This window comes from Orbicella franksi, chromosome 7 (genome assembly GCF_964199315.1).
Source record: "Orbicella franksi chromosome 7, jaOrbFran1.1, whole genome shotgun sequence".
NCBI lineage: Eukaryota > Metazoa > Cnidaria > Anthozoa > Scleractinia > Merulinidae > Orbicella > Orbicella franksi.
The window spans coordinates 13,344,253-13,364,150 of record NC_138151.1 but is presented as its reverse complement, the minus strand read 5'-3'; the positions used below and the strand labels follow the sequence as shown (position 1 = coordinate 13,364,150).

The 19,898-nt window shown below is 39.0% G+C and overlaps 1 long non-coding RNA gene across 2 annotated transcripts; it reads right to left on the bottom strand.

Moving 5' to 3' along the window:
* Window positions 1-594: 594 nt before the first annotated feature.
* LOC145493804 (uncharacterized) lies at window positions 595-16,742 on the bottom strand. 2 transcript variants are annotated; one of them, XR_014050177.1, is made up of 5 exons: window positions 15,035-16,711; window positions 13,111-13,240; window positions 10,620-10,750; window positions 8,608-8,695; window positions 595-1,631 (listed from the first exon to the last, which is right to left on the bottom strand). It is a non-coding gene; the product is annotated as an uncharacterized LOC145493804 (long non-coding RNA). The 2 variants fall into 2 exon arrangements; XR_014050176.1 differs by lacking the exon at window positions 595-1,631 and having other exon boundaries at window positions 7,607-8,695; window positions 15,035-16,742.
* Between the last annotated feature and the right edge of the window lie 3,156 nt (window positions 16,743-19,898).

Sequence of the window (19,898 nt, the reverse complement as noted above, 5' to 3'; positions counted from 1 at the left end):
GCCGAAGTTCAAACTTCGGGTTTCCCGACACGGAGGCATCAGTTACTTGTAAGTCGTGACTGTAAGTAACCGATAACTTCGTGTTGGGGAATCCGAAGTTTTTTCGGATTACCCGACACGAAGTTATCGGTTACTTGCAGGCACGACTTACAAGTAACTGTTACCTCCGTGTCGGGAAACCCGAAGTTTGAACTTCGTTTTAAATCGACACGAAGTTATCAGTTACTTACAGTCACGACGTACAGTACATTACGTTTCTTGTAACTGGGACACTCACCTAGTACGCATGCGTATTACACGCTACTGTACCACAAGGATGGGTGGACCAAACTCTTGCTATAAGTATCCAAGATTGAAAATTTTCTTGTCTGGTACTCGTCATTTGTACGGCATCTGCAAAAGAGTCTTGTGAGCATGGTTTTCAGTAAACTGACACAAGTTTGTAACATGATTAAGTCAATTTATTTTGTAACCAATAAACCAATAACGATTAATATTACAGAGTAGATCTTTCGCGTTTAATAAACAACAGTGTACACGTACAAGCTAAGTCCCTAACTCTTCGTCTTCTAACCTCCGCCATATTCTGAAGATGTTCTGATCATAATAAAACCTTCATTTACGAGCCCTGTGTTATTTTCCTCTAATAGCTACGACTTTCTTGAGTTAACGCGATAACCACAATATGTGGAACTAGATTATGAACTAATGAACCGCGCCAGAGTTTATTACTAAACCTTTTAGAAAAATAAAACAATTATATACCGCTGCTGTTTTCCTTCGACAACTGCAAAGTTTACGAATAATTAATAGACTTGAAGAAGATTTAAAAATTCTTTCAACACATAACTGCCACTAAGTCTAAATAAACTTAGAAACTTCTATTCGCGATTTGCTGCAAAAAGTAAGCACAAAAGATTGAAGGGTTTTAAGCTAGCCGCGCTGTACGTAAACAACAACAGTAACATGTAAATCATAATGATCACAGAATGACATTCGATAAAATTACCATTTGCATTGTTTTTGGAATAAACAATTTGAATGACTATGAACTTCGCGGATATTCCAGATAGTAAACATTAACTTTTGGTGAGAAAATGCGTCATCCTTTTCATTGCCGCGACTTACAAACCAAATAAATTCATCGGCACAGGAGCAACTTTTGTCCTTACTCGATTGGCAATAGTGAAGTAAAGAAAATTGAAATTTTCTTTTTTCTTTCACAAGGAGCCATTGAAACTTGCACCACAGGGAATAAAATATTCGACACTAATTTCATCCTGCGAGTTTTTACCAGGCTAAAATGAAAGCCTATTTTTTTCTCTGAGGTAGCCAGCCGGGTTTTTCCCCTTACGGTTTTCAAGTTTCCTTCTTTTGGTAGGTAATTCGACTATAGTGCCATGACTCCACTAAAATACTGTTTGCCACACAGTCCGATTCCAAAAACTATTTCTTAGAAGTAAGAGATATCTAACCTGTCACCGGTACATACACTATTCGGTAGACATAATTATAAAACCTATCGGCTAGTCACTCTCAGGCATCACCATGGTGTATGATCAATTCATCTTCAGGTTATTAACAGTCTACCCAGGCCTCAGCTGCTCTTCGTGACTGAAAAAGCGTCCTACCTGGAATAAATAAAAACAATTTCTCAGAATTCAGTTACAGCAATATTGCCTATCACTATTTTACGAATAATGTGTCGTTTCATTACGAACAAACAAAAGATAACACATAAAGGGGACTGTGTCACAGTTGAGTTTGGTCTATGTTATTTCGTTTAGCCAAATACTCGCTATGAAACACTATATCTAAAAAACCATAGCTTTGTTACAAACAAATTCCTGGGCGTTATAATTAAAGGTAAACAAACGAGACTAAGTTTAAAAACTGTTCATGTCTAACAGTTTTTCAAAAACCTATATTGCAATCCGTTTCAATATAGGTTTTTGAAAACTTGAGAAATTTTTTTTCGAAGGCACAATTCCATAAGCCTTTAAAACAGCGTTTCATTTCTTCACTGTTTTTAATTTCACTCCATTTGGCGGCCATTTTTCGAATGTCAAAATTTGGCTTAGATTTGTGACACAGCTCCTTTAAGCACCATTTGGTAAATACTTCGTAATCTTAACAATTCATTAAATACCGTAAATCCTCGAATTAGCGCCCCCCTCGAATAAGCGCCGCCTTCGAATAAGCGTCCCTCCTACCGGCCAAAATTTAATTTAAGCGCCCCCCTCGAATAAGCACCCCACTCCCCTTCCCCCATTTTGTGGACGAGTAATGAGACAAAGGGCGTATAGTTTTCGTCATGTAGTATTAGATTTGTACATTGTTTCAGTTTGTGAACACGTTTAGTGAACACGTTAAGTACTAACGGTGCCGCGATTTAAGCTTTAGGATCAGCTTTTTATGTCAATAAAAAGCTTATGTTGATGTTTATGCGCAGATGATATATTTAAAAAATGATCATGTCAGGCTACGATTTAGGAAAAATTAAATAAGCGCTTCGCCCCCACCTTGAATAAGCGCCCCCCGTCTTCTCCTAAATTTGAAATAAGCGCCCCGGGCGCTAATGCGAAGATTTATGATATTTGAAAGGAGTAATAGCTTAACATAAAGGGTAGCACACACACTAGATCTCGTTAGACGAAGCTCAAAACACCATCAGTAAGACGTTATATTTCTGAAACCTCTATTTTCATTGGGCCGATGTAATCGCTGTACCCGCTTCCTCTCTTATTTTAAGGCTGATTGTATACTTGTGACTTGTTAGTGATCTATTGTCTTAAGAATCATGAATGAAGTAGCTCGTTCCGAGGGAAAGTGTGGAAGCTGTGTGCCGGAGAATGAATCACAACCAAAGACTAAAGTATTGGGCCATGCTTGCTTGTTGTGTCTAACTTTGTTAAGGTTTGGGGCTTGGGGCCGAGTCATCCAAAATCAAGATGGCGCTTATTTCACTGACGTGACTCGTGACATTTCCTAATTGGTTGAGGAGCGCGCGAGCTCCGACAAATTGTCTTGGTCCACCGCACACTAGCTGACAAGGCCCGACAAGACGTTTTGAGATCTAGCACTGCCAGATATCGCCCGACAATCCCCGATCATGTCGCAGACTTGTCTGAATTCACTACACACTAGCCGACAAGTGAAGATTTTTTGTCGGCTGACAAAAAAATCGGCTAATGTGCGGCGGCCTTTGATCTCTTATATTTTTGTCAAGCTTAAGATCCATAATTGGCCGGAGGAACTTTCGACAGAAAGTCTCGTAGCGGTTTAATGCCTGTGACAAAACTGTTACATAGCTGGCGACTTCAACATCGACCTCCTCAAATCTGAAAGCTGCAATTATGCGCATAATTTTCTACTCTCGTTACAGAGCTATTCTTTTATCCCCTTAATAGATAAACCTACACGAGTTTACGGAAATTCCGCTACCTTAATTAATAGCATACTTGTAAATAATACAACCCATCTCTTAACCTGTGGTGATATAATTTCAGATATCAGTGATCACTTTTCGCAGTTCTGTGTAATGTTAAATAAGCTAATGAAAAGAGGTGTTAACGGATTTAAAAAAGTCCGTGATTATTCGCACTTTTCGGAAGTTACATTTTTAACGGAGGTCTCAAATATTAACTGGAATGAAATAATTTCTCCACCAAATATGAGCACCGATAAATTGTTTTCATAATTTTAGAATAAACTCAACAAGGTAGTTAACACCCACGTGCCTTTTAAAACTGTCTCAAAACGCAGAGCAGGACAACTTTCTACACCATGGATTACCAAGGGTATAAGGAAATCAATCAAAATTAAGAACAGCCTATACCATTCTAACTTTAAAGATCAATATAAACCATATAGAAATAAAATTACAACTCTAATTACACTAAGTAAGAAACAATATTTTCATAACTATTTTCAATGGAATATTTCCAGCATGAAAAAAACCTGGGCAGGTATAAGTCAACTCGTTAATCGCGGAAGGAAAAAAATGAAAAAAATCCCTGCCTTACAGGATGAAAGCAGAGGTCGTTTAATCTACGATCAGAAGGAATTACCTTCCATCCTGAACAAACACTTTGCTTCATGTGGAGCAGCTTTAGCTGCTAAGCTACCCCACTCGGAACGTCATTTTTCGGAATTTCTTGTTAATAATCCAAAGACCTTTTATTTCGATCCTGTCACTCTTGGTGAAGTAGAATCGGAGATATCGCTGTTACCTTCGACCAAGTCACATGGAGTTTACTCGTGCCCTGTTAGTATTTTAAAAGTTGGAAAATGTTTTATTAGTCAACCACTAATGGAAATAATGAGTGCTTCGATCCTTGAGGGAACCTTTCCTAGTAAATTAAAGCTAGCTTAAGTGGTCCCTGTCTTCAAAAGTGGTGATGATACCGACCCCAATAATTATCGTCCTACATCGCTGCTCTCTATATTTAACAGAATCCTTGAAAGACTAATGTGCAAGCGTTTAAAATCGTTCTTTGAGATAAAAAGTCTGTTTTATGAGTCACAGGACAGTTTTAGAGAGAAGCACTCCACACAGCATGCATTAATTGATATAGTAAATAGGATCCAACACAACATGGACAAAGGGATGTTCTCTACTGGAGCGTTTATCGATCTGAAAAAGGCGTTTGACACGGTTGATCATGAAATTCTATTAGATAAGTTGTACCGCTATGGAATCAGAGGATTTATACTAGAATGGTTCTCATCCTATCTTAAGGGAAGTTCCCAAGTAACCCAAATCGATGGGCATGTCTCACCTAAAGAACTAAATCCTTGTGGTGTCCCCCAGGGATCTGTGTTGGGTCCTTTCTTATTTCTTATTTATATTAATGATATTCATAAATCTTCTGATAAATTAAATTCCTTTCTTTTTGCAGAGGACACCACTATCCTATTTGCTCACAAAAATTTAAAAGTACTTGAACAAGTAGTTTTAAAACTCAGGGCTGAGTAAAGTTTCAGAGTGGTTAATTATAAATAAGCTTACTCTAAATATCAAGAAATCCAATTTTGCTATCTTTTGTCCGAGCCAGAAGAAGATTAATAAGGAAATTAGTATCGAAATGTATGATAACAGTGCCACTAAGTTCTGTTCTCTAGATCGTAAAGATTTTGTGAAATTTCTGGGAATTCTTATTGATTGTAACCTCAAGTGGAAGCACCATATCGACTTTATCTCATTGAAAATAAGTAAGACTATTGGAATTCTAGCCAGACTAAGACACTTTGTTCCAACTGAAACTCTTTTAATGATTTATCGCTCGCTTATTCTGCCATATTTATCCTATGGGATTTGTGTATGGGGTCGCGCAGCCAAGTCGTACATTGGCAAACTACTATGACTTGTTCTCCAAAAACGAGCTCTTCGACTGATTTATTTTGCGCCCAGTGATGCTCATGCTATTCCTCTTTTCATTCAATCAAAGATTTTACCTGTAAATATATTATATTTTGACGCGATTGTGAATCTCATGCATGATATTTGGAAAAAAAATAGCCCCTTCGCCTATCAGAGCTCTTTTCACTAGGTCAAATGAAATTCATGGGTACGACACAAGGCATACCGCAAAAGGGAATTATCTTCGGAAAGAAGTTAAGTCGGAAATTTTCAAACGCTCTTTTTCGAGAACTGGAACGATATTATGGAATCAAATTTCTCCAGACTGGAGAGATTTATCTAAACCAATCTTTAAGAAAAAAATTCGTAGATTTTTATTCGAGACTTTCAGTTAGGGATGACTATGCTGAAGTCGACACCCTGACTCAAGTTCTTAAATTTAGTTCCTGATTAATTTCAACCCATAGTTTAGTTTATAGTAAATGGTTTGAACCCAGGAGTATCAGTAGTTCGTATAATGTGATCGTCCGGGTGCGTGTGGCCACGAGAAATGGTGATGTCAACAATCACATTGCTGTACATCATCAACTGACAAACCACAACATTGACTGGGACTCTGCTCAGTGCTTAACCTACAGTACAAACTATTTTCGACGACTGACTCTGGAAAGCTGGCACACTAACCTAGAACAAACGCCTCTTAACAGATGTCAACAACTACCGGCGCCTTACAAACGACTTATCCATGACAGAAACGAAACCGACAAACAGACTTCTAACAGACCGACTTAACAATACACGGACCAAAACCCGACCTATTTGACTAACAATAGACGGATCGAAACCCACCAATGACTGATGACAAACTTTACACGAGTCTTTCAGCCAATACCATCATGGCTATACTGACCAATCACGTTCAACGGACCAGACTTATAACATCATCGACTGACAAACACTATTCACTTGACTCTGAAGATGACTTCCGCTCAGGTTGTCGAAACGTCAGTCACCAACAACAGTTCTTTTCAGAACTACACTCACCCGGACGATCACACTATACGAACTAGTTTAGTTTATCTCTAGTAAATCATAGCTCCTAGTGTCAATCAAAATATGTAAATGTACTTGTATTAAACGGTTTTGTAAATCCTTCTATAAGTAGTTGCATAACAATCTTATTTATGTATTAATGGTCTAATATAAATATAGATGTGGCCCGCCTAGATTAGCCCAGGCTATCTGTGGGTTCGCGCTGTTACTATTGTCAAGCTTTTTTAACTTAATGTGTATATATTTCTGTAAAATTGTAAATATGCGAGTCATAATAAAGTTGTTGTTGTCGTTGCGTAGTATACGAGTAACTTAGCCAATCAGATTGCAGCATTTGCATTAGTATACTGGTAGAATTCTACTACTTGTTATTATAATTTTAACCCGTGTAGTATTTTTGAGTAAATGACGTCATTTACTCAAATTCTCGACCAAGACTTGGAACAAGGAAAATTAATTAAATTCTCGTTAATGAAGGTCCAAAAAACGTGAGTTCTAATGTTCGTAATAGATTGAAATATGACAACATATCTAGGAAAGACCTATTGTGTCAAAAAATGTAAAAAAAAGTGGATTAGGAGAATTTGATCATAGGGGCACTTTAAACAAATCCTCTGAGAAAGGATGCTCCCCCAATTCCCCCATACCCCCAACCCCCGCCCCCACCAAAAGTAACTGAAACGCTCCCGAAGAAAAGTCTCTTCTTTAAAGAACTGACAATAGTTTGATTCTGTCGTTTACACTGTCGGGTGCACCGAATCTCTGATGCGCTTACGTGTATCTAACATAGTCACCTTCATGTCGATAAACGATCGGAAGTGTCACGAAAGGCGACGACCAGGAACCATTTCCAATCGTACTTTTTTGAAAGCCGCAAAATTTTGTTAAATTGCAAACGCATAATTTAGGCCAAAATTTATCTTTGGTTCTGAATTTAAAACTTTCAAGATATCAATGACATATTCACAGAAAATCTGGCAGCATTCAAATGCTAAATCGGCAGAAGCTGTTATATTTCATGAATTATTTGTGTCGACAATCGATGTGTACTGCGTGGTGTAGTGGAGATCACTGTCGCTATTCAATCCGGAATTCAAGACGGTCACAGGTTCAAATACAGCTCGGATCTTTATTTTTTCCTTTTTCTTTTCTTTTTATATTTTTATTATTATTTTCTTTTTTCAATGGACGCGCTTGTTTACTGTTTGTACCCCTTTCAAAATTGAGATAGAATTAAAAAAAAAAAAAATCATAAAATAAACAAATAAAGAGGAACTGTCCGTGGTTGACTAGTGATTTCTCGGACTGACTACAAGTCAACTCAGTCAGGGCGGTAAATCAGCATTGAGATGAAGGTATGAATAATTCCACCGGATTAAATTTATAATTATTTGACAGCAGCTAAGCAAGGTTACCAAAATATCCACGTTGGACGATTATTATTTTTTTGTGTTCACAGTAGGAGCCATAGTTCTTAAATCATTTCAAAACGTTTATAGCATTCTCAAACGGCAATCGCGTTTGCTTTTTCACGTGACCACAAGTGACCAAGGGCCTATAGAACAATGAAGGCACGAGCAAAGAAAATTTACATTTAGATCAACCGAAACAAACGAATAATTTTCCTCTCTTACTCTCGCAACATTTTCGCAACGAAATATAAAACACTTTCTCCTTGTTTCTATCAAATTACAGAAACACTTGTGAAAGTTTGACGAACACGAAAAAGACGTGGAAATATTCGCTTGTGCCTCGCGTTCCCATAAAGGATTTGTTTCTATATTTTGAATAGTTTTTCACGCATTTTCTCCTGAGTTATGTTATCATAAGAAAAGTGAACGAAAACGAGATTCAATCGCAGCTAATCCGCTGAAAAATTATTATAGTTATTTACTCCACCGTCCCAAAAGAATCAGCGAACGACAGAAAATTCTACTTAAATGGCCCTAGTCAGAAACACCTTTGTTTTTGCTCACATGCGAGCGTTCGGCTATTATATTTTACTCGGAGCATGTCGAAACGAAGGAAATCACAGTGAAACAACTAAAGATAATTAAACAGACCAAATATAGCTCCTTTCAATGTAGATTAATCTAAAAATAGTATGGAATTTAGAAAGCTGTGCCAGTTGTCAAGAGGATAATTAAGAATCTGAGCCAGCTTACGTTTTGTGCATAAGAACGCGTGTTTACCTGGGTCCTGGACTGCGATAAAATCATCCATCTTGAATGATGGTGAATGTGTTCATCCTCTTCTTGTTTTGTCCTGATTTGTCTCCACCTGAAAAAGAGAAAGACCAGAAAGATTAAGATCAAATGATTAATAGACCCTTTGCATAAATGGCGCCTACATTTAAATAACAATACTTGTACATCCTTAGACTCGCGTTCATGTAAAAAATCATTTGTCTTGAAACATGAGTACGAGGCTAAGGATCTATAAACTACTGTCATTCAAATTTAGGCGCCATTTACCCAAAGGATCTATGGCTGGCATGGTGTGCTAACTGGTTCCCAACTCAAGGAACCTGGCCAGCGTACTCTGGTAAGACACTTTACTCTCAGAAAGCGGCTGTCTCAGCCTAGGAGTATAAATGGGTAACTACATTTCTGTTCTAACCTCCTACGTAGACGATCTTTGGACTCTTCACAGAATCTGAATTTGCTGGGTGGAAGCAACCCTTTTACAAGTCAGTTCTTACACCCATCTCTTGCAAAAAGCCCAAATCCATTCGATAGTTCAGGTTCCAAAACAAGTCCTTATTTTGTATCTTTTTTGTGGGACCAAGTCTTTGCATCACAGATCAAGTAACTCAGGAAGAAAATTTGCTGGGTGGAACCAGCCCTTTTACAGGTCAGTCTTTACACCCATCTCCTGTACAAAGCGCAAGATCCATTCAGCGCACGAAGACAGTCCAGGCTCCAATACAAGTTCTTATTTTCCACCTGTTTCTTATGGGACCAAGTCTGGGCCTCACAGATCACGAAGCTCAGGAAGAGAATTTGCTGGGTGGAACCAACCCTTTTACAGGTCAGTTCTTTTACCCAAGATACAAAGCTCAACACATGCAGCACATGCAGACAGTCCAGGTTCCAAAAAAAGTTCTCATTTTTCACCTTTTTTGCGGGACCAGGTCTCTACGTCACAGATCAAGAAAGTGAGGTCCAAGAGATTTGCTAGGTGGCACAAACCCTTTTACAAGTCGTTTCTTACACCCATCTCTTGCTCAAAGCTCACGCTCCATTCAGCCTATGAAGACAGTCCAGGTTCCAAAACAAGCCCTAAGTTTTCACCTTTTTGGGGGGACTAAGTCTCTGCCTCACAGATCAAAAAACTCAGGAAGAGAATTGGAGAAGAAGAGAAGTCTGGGCCTCACAGATCACGAAGCTCAGGAAGAGAATTTGCTGGGTGGAACCAACCCTTTTACAGGTCAGTTCTTTTACCCAAGATATTTCTTGTACAAAGCTCAACACATTCAGCACATGCAGACAGTCCAGGTTCTGAAACAAGTTCTCATTTTTCACCTTTTTTGTGGGACCAGATCTCTACGTCACAGATCAAGAAAGTGAAGTCCAAGAGAATTTGCTAGGTGGAACAAACCCTTTTACAAGTCGTTTCTTACACCCATCTCTTGTTCAAAGCTCAAGATCCATTCAGCCTATGAAGACAGTGCAGGTTCCAAAACAAGCCCTAAGTTTTCACCTTTTTCTGTCTCTGCCTCACAGATCAAAAAACTCAGGAAGAGAAGTTGCTGGGTGGAACCACCCTTTTACAGGTCCGTTCTTACACCCATCTCTTGTACAAAGCTCAAGATCCATTCAGCACATGCAAACAGTCCAGGCTCCAAAATAGGAGTCTTTTCTTGTAACTTGTTTTTTTTGTGTGTGTGTGTGTGAGTGTGTGTGTGTGTGTGAGTGTGTGTGTGTGGGACCAATTCTTTGCTTCACCAATCAAAAAATACAGAAAGAGAATTTGCTGGGTAGAACCAATCCCAATCTGGGCCAGTTCTTTCAATATACACATATTTCTTGTTCAAAAGGTCCATTTGGTACATGCAAAACGTCCAAGTTCCTAAACAAGTTTCTTAGATAATATCTTGTTAGTGTGATTCTGATGTTAGACTAATCTCTTTTGTCATATTGTACATCTAGAACTGAAATGTTCCCAGTAACCTCTGTGATCAGAGGCCAATATGTGTACTTACCACACTGCTGTCTGATAGTCCAGCTCAGTGATCATTAAGATACGATGCTTAATTTGAGTTTCCAGAAATTGTTTGGGGTCTTCATGTAAGTCCTAATCCCTCTCCTCTTATCTTCCCAGTGTTACAGACCCCTTGATCAAACAAAAAACAACATTAGTTTTAAAGGTCAAACTGATTCATATGCCTAATATATCAAGTTAAATTGAAACACACAAGTTTGGACCTGAAAAAACATAGCGATCTGGTTCAGTCAATTCCCATTTAACAATTATAATATTATTACTATGGGAACTCAATGTTTGTTTTAGTATTGTCTCATAACCCCCTGACTGATCTATTTAACTTTAGAACCAATAGAACTTTAACCATTGACAGTTTTGCTTTAGGTGTCCATTTAACCTAAATTATGTAAGTCAAATTATTCTCACATTTTGATTAGTTCTTACTTTTGATCAAACGGACCAATTAAAACACTTCTTGGCTTCTCCACTGGTTAAAACTGATTCCATGTTGCCATGTGCTTGTTCAGTAAAAGATCACAAAAGACATCAAAATGTGGTAAGAACATCAGTGGCACACTCAACTATCGTCTCATGCACCGTATATATTTTTTACCGCATTCTAACCTCATCTGCGATCTACTACTGAACAGATGCACAGCAACATGGAATCTGTTTGTTAACCCTTTGAGCCCCAATTATGCATGTATGTGTAATTAATGGTCGTGCTCTTTGTATCACTTGTGACATCATCAATTTAAATGTCATCAGATATTCTTGATAAGCAGATAGTAGACTAGGCTAGGCCTTTCTGTACAATGGTCAGGTTTAAATATCAATGGCATTCTGACATCGCAAATCGAAAAACAACGTTTAACTTACCAGTTTTGGTGCAAAACCGGTGGTAAAATGGTCCACTATGCCTACGATTGATCAAGGTCCATTTCTAGACTTCGCCTGTAATTAACATTGAACTTTTCACAGCAAGAACGTGCAATGCAAAAGGTAGCCAGAGTAAAAGGGCTGAGAAAAAAAGAAAGGAAAGGGGCAGCAAACAAAACTGAGAACGGTTAATGGCCAAAAAAAAAAATTTGGCTTATGCGCATGCCTGGAATTGAAATATTGCTCAATTTTGTACGTAATCCTCAAAAAATCTCTCCTTTTGGTAAAAGAAAGCTTTCTTAGCAAAACTTACTAGGCTTATTTAGTGTCATGGCAGCCAAAAAACCTGACTAAACAGTTAAAAACGGTATTTTTGGCAAAAGTTTGGTATCAAAGGGTTAAATTGGCAATTTTAAAGAACAAGATTTCTCTTAATTGTCAGATAGACCATGTTGAGACCTCATGAAAAAAATATGAAAAAAAATTAATTGGAAAAAATTGATTCTTTGACACAAAGTCATTATTAAGCTCTGACAGACGGCAGTGTCACCGGAGTCATCAAGTTGTCACACGGTTGACGCCTGAAGCAGGGGTGTCCAGAAAATCAGAATAGTCAATAGCAAATAGTCCTGAATAGCGAACAGTGAATAGTCCCGAATAATGAATAGCGAATAGTACGCATAGTGCGAATAGTCTCGAATAGTGCGAATAGTGGCAAACAATCTTGGATAGTGGCAAATCGTAGCAAATAGGGTACCCAGTATCTCGCAGTCAACCTTGCAGCAATGTAGGATGGGATTTTCCCGCTAAAAAGCACAGACGCTTAACAGGACAAAAGGTGTTTCTAAACATAATTTCTTCTGTTTTAACCACCCCAAAAGTGTAATTACATCTATATTAGGTTATCCTTGTGTTTTCTGTTTTCTTAATGTCGGCGATGGACAGCACTAGCCTGAGTCCGGAGAAGAAAAGGTAATAAATTCACAGAAATTCTGTTGCTTATTTGGATAATTAATTAACGCGGGATATTAGATCTAAAGTGGTGACTATTGACGACTATTCGTCACTATTCGCCACTTTTTGCGACTATTCGCCACTATTCGTACTATTCGAGACTATTTGCACTATTCGGGACTATTCGCTATTTGCTATTCATGACTATTCGCTATTCACAATTCGGGTTTTCCAGACACCCCCTGAAGCAGTGACAAGGACACAAGCACAAAGTGTTTGTTGTTGAGATATTTTTAGTTTTGTATTGGATCTTCTGCCTTCAGTTTGAGTAGCTGTGCATTTGGACAGTTTTAGCTAATATTTTTCATGCCATCAAAGAGTACTTCAAGGGCCGTGCTCTAGAAGTGCCCGGGTGCCACAGGTGACTAACTTCTGCCTTTGGGTGACTGGAAAAACTTCCTTTTTTCATATAAGCTGATGTGCTGGGCACCTTTAGGCTCCTAGTAAATTTTCTTGGACCACAGCACTGACTTTTAAAAGAAATCCATATAGAATTGGGGTTAAGCTTATTCCTATTGCTAAAATTAAAACATCTACTAAAGTTTGTTTGTATCATAGTAAACTTAATCAAGGTGCTTAATGATCGGAGAACTTACCACTTCTTCACTAAAAGTCTGCTTTCCTAGCTGGTTCTGCAACAGTACTACATGTAAGCCAAGCTTGTGTTATTGTATTGCTTCAGGAGAAAATGGTGTTTGGATGCTTAGACAAACAAAGTCCTAAAACCTAAGGAGGGAGATGACATGTACAAGGGTGAAGTTACTGAAAACAAGAAGAAGCTTTTGGCTCCTGCCATTTTGAATTCTTCCACAGTTTAGAGTAGTCTGCATGTAGCTGCACCAACCTTTGTAGGGTAATTTTGATTGAACGTTGATCACTGATATCCTTTGACACTCAGTGTATGACATCCGCAGATTGCAGACTGTAGACAGCAGGCTGCAGACTGGAGATTTCTAACCCAATATTGTACTTCCATTTCTGTTACCGAAAGCTACCTGTAAACAAGCTAACCTGAACACTATTCAGGCTAAACTGAGCGCTATTTAGGCCTAAGTGTAGTCTGCAACTGGGGTCTGCAAATATAATACACTGGTTGACACTCTACTGTGGGTGCCTTTGGTACACATTTGCAGACTGCAGACTGCAGAGTTTTTAACTAATGCAGCTATCAGTGTTATGCCCAAGGGGGGGGGGGGGGGGGAGACCAGGGGACGAGGTGGGCACTTCGAACGTCTGTGCGCACCCCACGTGGGGAATTTTAGCAAACTTTGAACATAAATGTTGGCCCCGGGATCTGGAAGTTTGAACAATGCTAAAAAAATGCTGGCTCCAGGGTCAGGAAGTTTGAACAATGTTAAAACGACGAAAGCGACCAGGGTTTTGAATGCGGGGAGCTTGGATACAAGTGTTCCACCATCTTGAAAGTACCCAGAATTCCCAGGAGTTCGAGCATGTTTTCCATGCTTTCCAGTTGCAATAAACTGGAGGAACGAAATGTAAGATAAATCTTTTTATTAAATTCATTGAAGAGTACTGTACTTTGTTGAAACTACAGCAAGTGGGCCAATAATGACTTGAAGTTTGGGTTTGTGAATTCATCAGCTGAGTGCAAATTATTAAAGAAAACAAAGTCTTATTGAAGCTTGTTTTTGCAGCTGTATTAGTATATAAATTTTATATATAAAGAGAGCAGAGCCTCCCCACTGCCTTTCACTGGAGCAGCATGATCAATGAAAAAGTCTTGTCAAATGCAAGCACATATTCTTTACTTCAGATGGCTTGAAATTCTCGGCCTGGTGGGTAACTTTGAACTCAAAACCATTTCCCCAGGTGAGGAACTTTGAATTGAAATCTTATCCCAAGGGTCAGGAAGTTTGATTCCAAATTTTTGTTTCTGATCAAAGTCTCCACCCTATCCCGTGGTTCCCCCCTCCACCCCCCCACCCCCCCACCCCACCCCCTTCTCAGGCATAACATTGATAGCTGCATAATACAACTATGTTATGTTGCATTCCCCTTTCCATTTTTGAAAGCAAACCGTAAACAATGTAAACAGGCTAATGTGAGAACTATTCAGGCTAACCTGAGTGATGTTCAGACTAACTGCATGGAGTGCCATTTAGCTTTAAGTGTAGTCTGCAGTCTGCAAATCAAATACACCAACATGATCCAAACAAGAGCCTCTTTTGCTTCCCTTTATAAATTATCTAAGAACTAAGAATCTGTACAAAATACGGCCTGTAGCAGATCCAAACAGAGAAACAAGTGACGATTCTGATTTTAAAAGTCAAATATTACAGCTTTATTAGGTAACTTAAAAGTTACCTAATCAGCTTGATGTAAACAGACCCATCTCTAATGGGGACATCTCAACAAATACTGCGCTTAAGGTTTGTTGGTTTATTTATCCCTGATAACGCAGAATAATCTCTGATGGGTACAAATGTCACGTTCATATCCTGTCTTATTACCTAGTCCGATAACTCTCAATTAAATATTAAAGGTAGTTGAAAAGCTTACCTTATGCGTCCATTCCTCCGGAGGTCTTCAAACACAACATCTCCTCATTCCACAATATGGTTTCAACATGTAAAAAAAAAAAACTGGAAAAGGAAAGAAATTTAGCTTATGCCTCAGATCAGGTAACATCAACCCACTGATGCAAGCCTTTGGACAAACCTTTGAAATTACGGTAAACACAATTTTCCACTATTTACCTTTGACACGTGCAAGATGGCGGAGACTAACTGCGCTCGCAAAGATCAGAGGGAAAAAGCGGTTTGCAGACGGAAAGGGGAGGTGGGGAGAGGGGGTGTCTGCGCAGCACGTGGAAGGGGTGGGAGAGGGCAAGCCGTCCCCAAAAACTGTGGGTCACCAAATTCCACCATTCACGAAAAACTTCCGCACATCTTCTTGCGAACATTATAAATGCAGAACCGCAAATTCCAACTGACAAATTCCTAGATGACTGCTTGTTTGTTTGATTGTAGGAAACTGTTGAAAGGAATACCATCAAAGTGCCAGCATCAAGTTTTGCGGCGCGTTTCTTTCTTCCCCTAATAGGTTCAGATCTTGGGGAAAAAAAATAAATGACCTTTTCAGTGTATGCTGGGTTATATGGTATCAAAGGCAACAGTATTCACAGACTAGCTGCAATCCTGTTCACCTCTGTATTCAGCCGCCTCCGTAAACCCACTAGATTGCGAAGAATGTCAATTTTTCTCTATCAATCCGTTAAGCAAAATTAACGGTACCACATGTGCAAACCACGAGTACAGAAGCACCTCCCACTAACCCTCACCTCTCTACAACGGCCACTTTAAAAAACATAGCCCCCCTACAATTTTGGGCATAGATGGTCCCACACATATAATCCCATGCATCTCGGGTGCGAACAGATGATCCCATAGTTCTCGGGTCAAGAGGAAGAATTAGAATACACATACTCCTAAAAACTCTATACAGATCCCTTGATCATTCATACTGACGAGAGAATACTTTCCCACTAATTTTCAAAACGCGGAAAAATTCAGTTCCTCAGGCTTTTTGTTAACAGCGCAGATTCTCCCTGCTTTTAGCGCTCCAGAGGTTACATTGACTGTCCTTTCCCGTTCCAATGCTCTAACGCGTTTCCTTCCGAGTTTGGTCATGAAATTCAACTTGCATCGTCTTACCACAATTTTCTTTAGTCTCTGTGTTCATTAACTTGAGGGTTCCCGGTTGTGTTCCTCCCCCAACCCCGCTTTCCGTATTCCTTGTTTTGGCGCCAATCCCAGAGCTTTAAATTTTTTTCAATGCGCTACTCCTAGTAAATTTGATCATCAGTTTAATTTGATTATCTCTTGCCTCTTTTTACGTCTCCCCTTGTCCATTAGCTCGTGAGTTCCCCAGTGTGTGTCAGCCCCTCCACCCCCCTCCCCCCGCTTCCAAAGCATTACGCACTCGCCATTTTCGTGCTTTTTCCAGAGGATCCATTGCATCGAACTTTCTTTTCGTGCGCGTTTCCCTGCAAATCTGGTCATTAATTCAAAGTGCTTCGCTCTTTTGCATCCTGTGTTGATTATCTGTGCCTGTTTTTATTCGTATTCTTATCCAGTAATTGAGATCTTCCCATTGCACGTTCCTCACTTACATCACGCGACCTCTGTTTTGCGCTTTTTCCAGCGCCTCCAATGTATCTCAGTGCCCTCTTGCGATTCGCGGTTTTTCCAGAGATTATTTTGTATCTAACTTTCCGTTGTTCCCACGCACGTTTCCTCGCAACTTTTGTTATGAAATTAAGTTTTGCCGTCTTGTATTACGTGGATTTTCTGTAGCATTTTGAATGCTCCCGTTTAGCTTGTTAATTGTTAATTTCCCAATATTTCTAGCGATTTACAATGTATATGCACTTCCCTTTTAGCGCACTACAATTGTTCGGGAAAACCTTTTTAACTCGGATGAATTAAAACACGATATTAAAACATTAGAAACTGGTCATTGGGTCGATGAGCTTCAGAGAGCCCAATCTCGTCATTTTGGAGCTGGACCCGTTTTGTCTCGATACTCACAAATTCAAACGGCGATATATTTGCTAATCATAATGAGCTGTAGCTTTGACGCTTTCACACAGTAGACCTGCTGATAAACCTCTTCCATTTGAGAAAAGCTGTGATTCATATGTTGGGTTTATTTTGAAAGATTTTAAAGGTGTTTAATTAAATATCGAAATGCTTAAGGCATCAAACTTTTTTAACTTTGGTAGGATCGGAAACGTCTTTTATTTGCACATGTTCTCGAAGATGAGACGCTTATGCAGTTATCATGATAATCTATTCATAATTTATTTTGGATGACAAATTTGTACAATATATTACATTTTTCTGTTTTATAATTCTCTCTGCGCAATGTATATGGGGCAAAGTCACAAAATATATTATATTCTTTAGCAAGTGACAAGCGGCAAGTGACAAGCGACAAGTGACATGACTTTGTTTGTTTTCTCTATTGTTTTTGTTTTTTGCGTTTCCGCGATTTTCGAGATGGTCGGAAAAGAAATGACTAGTAAGGGTTGTACGTGAGGGATTGTTCTATGTATACTTTTCAATCTGTTCGTCATGAGGTAGTCTCCTTCTGAAGGCATTGTCACGCAACGATTCTCCCAGTTAAGAAGCGTTGCGTGACGACCTAAATATGGGCTGTCACGCAGCTTGTTGAGGTTGCAACTTGTTGAAGCAAATGTTTACATGGATACTATCATTACAGGAATAGATCTACAGATTTTTGATCATGATATTGGGAAGTCCGTGACGTCGTCTCTTCCATCCTCCAAGTTCTTTTGCTTCAAGCCTGAGATACTTCAGCCATCTTCGATACTCGCGACTGGTAGATGCTCTGAAAACGTACGTCTCTTTGCCTATTGACATGATCTCAAAGGCGTCCTTCCGCTCTGTAGCAAAATAAAACAGTATGCAGCCAATGAGAGGCGATACTTCATGTGATATGTCAAACAAGAGAGACCGTGTGTTATCACATTTCCAAATATTGAGAGGAAAGTTGAAAATACGACTCACAGTAGAGTATTTTTGATGAACTTCGAAAAGTTTGGAAATGTGGTGAGCCACTGTCTCTAATGATATATCTTTTCAGAGGAAGCCACAACCAACGTCACGGTTATGATCTCCCCTATTTATTAAGTCGAATGAATTATTGATAAGTTTGAGATTAAACCCTTACAAATTGCTCAATTAAAACAGTTTTTTCTAATAAGACTATCTTTATATATAAATATACGCATTGCGGACCTATTTTTTCAACTTACCACAATCTCTGTAAATTACATACATGTCCAAGTACAGTGGCTCCTGCGAGACAGAACAAAGCAAAACTTAGAAAAGATCAGAAAACTTGATGCTTTCTTTGTTCCAGAGTTATTGGCAATGTGATTGGGAGATAAGAACCCGCAGGAAATATAACCATTATCGACTGAATAGGTTTCCTGCGGACTAGATATGTTTTGGTTTTGAGCATCTCGACAGCAACAAACATTACTTGCAAAAAAATTTGGACTATTTTAATTATTTCGGACGAATAAAGTGCCCGAAAATAAAACCGTTCGAAATTCTTAAGCTTCAACTAGTGCCAGAGCTCTTAATTTCCTTTACTGATGCCCGACTTTATGGAGCGAACTCTAGTTGAGACAAGGCATGAAATACGTAATGGCTTGATGGTGTATCTGTAAAATCTCGAGGGTGCAGTAAAACTATCATTTTCATATATATTTTTTCAGTCTAATTTGTGTTTTGTTGGCGTAAACTTACTTCAGCTATGTTTCAGCAAACTGTCTGAAATTTTTGTCTGAAATTTGTCCAAAATGAAACAAAAAGTGTCCGAAATAAAACGTTCGAAATTTTACCGTCCACAATTTTTTGCAAGTAATGTACCTATAACGGAATACCGCTGTGCTAAGACATCGTTCGTACCTTAAACAAAGTGTACTTCCCGCTCATCTTCTTTCTGAGAAGAACGACAGCAGCGTCTGTCACGTCACCCTCCCCGAGAAATAACGGTTCCTCACACTCCCCCTTATCGTCAGAGTCGATGCGAACGTACCACAAGGGAGGAGAGAGGCATAGAAATGTTAGGTCACTTTCGAGAACAGGACTGTTTTGCGGTCTTAGGAGAGCGAAGCTTTTGTAAATTGAATAGGAAGCCTTTTAAAAGGGAGACGTCTGTGGAATACCGTATTTTCTTTTAAGAGCAATTCTCCAGGAAAGTGAAGCAAAGTTGGAAATGAAAAATTTTAATCCCGCTTCAATTTTTGTGTGGAGGTAGGTTACCATGGAGGATAAACAAAAACAACCATATTTGGATCGGCAGATGTATCGTTGCCATGGTAACCGCACTAGATGACGTCGGCCTCAGGACCATGTTTAGAGCAAACGTTTCACTCTCAAAAAGTAAAAGGAAACGAGTCTGGTTCTCCGGTGCATGTGAACCAATTCAAATGAAATTCATACAGATGATAGAACCACTCTCCCAGTTTATACAATTTGCCGTTAAAATATTTTGGGTTTTATAAACAAGAAGAAAATGCTCGTCTTACTATGTTCCCTGTCAGCCATTTTGACAAGCAGGAAAAACAAGCACAACCATATTCGTAATTTCTACGAAAGTACTCTTTCTGCATAAACAAAATTAGCAGCAGAGATTACACAGATATTGACGTTTTTGAATATCATAAAATCAATTTGGGAAAAACTATATTCTGGCCATGGGTGTTGAAGACACACGGGGCAAATTGCAAAAAAATTGCAAAATTGGTAATTTTGAGGGCTCTAGTATTTGACTCAAACAGGCTTTAGAGAGAGAAAATCAGCTTCAAAAGTATCTTTTATCATCTTGT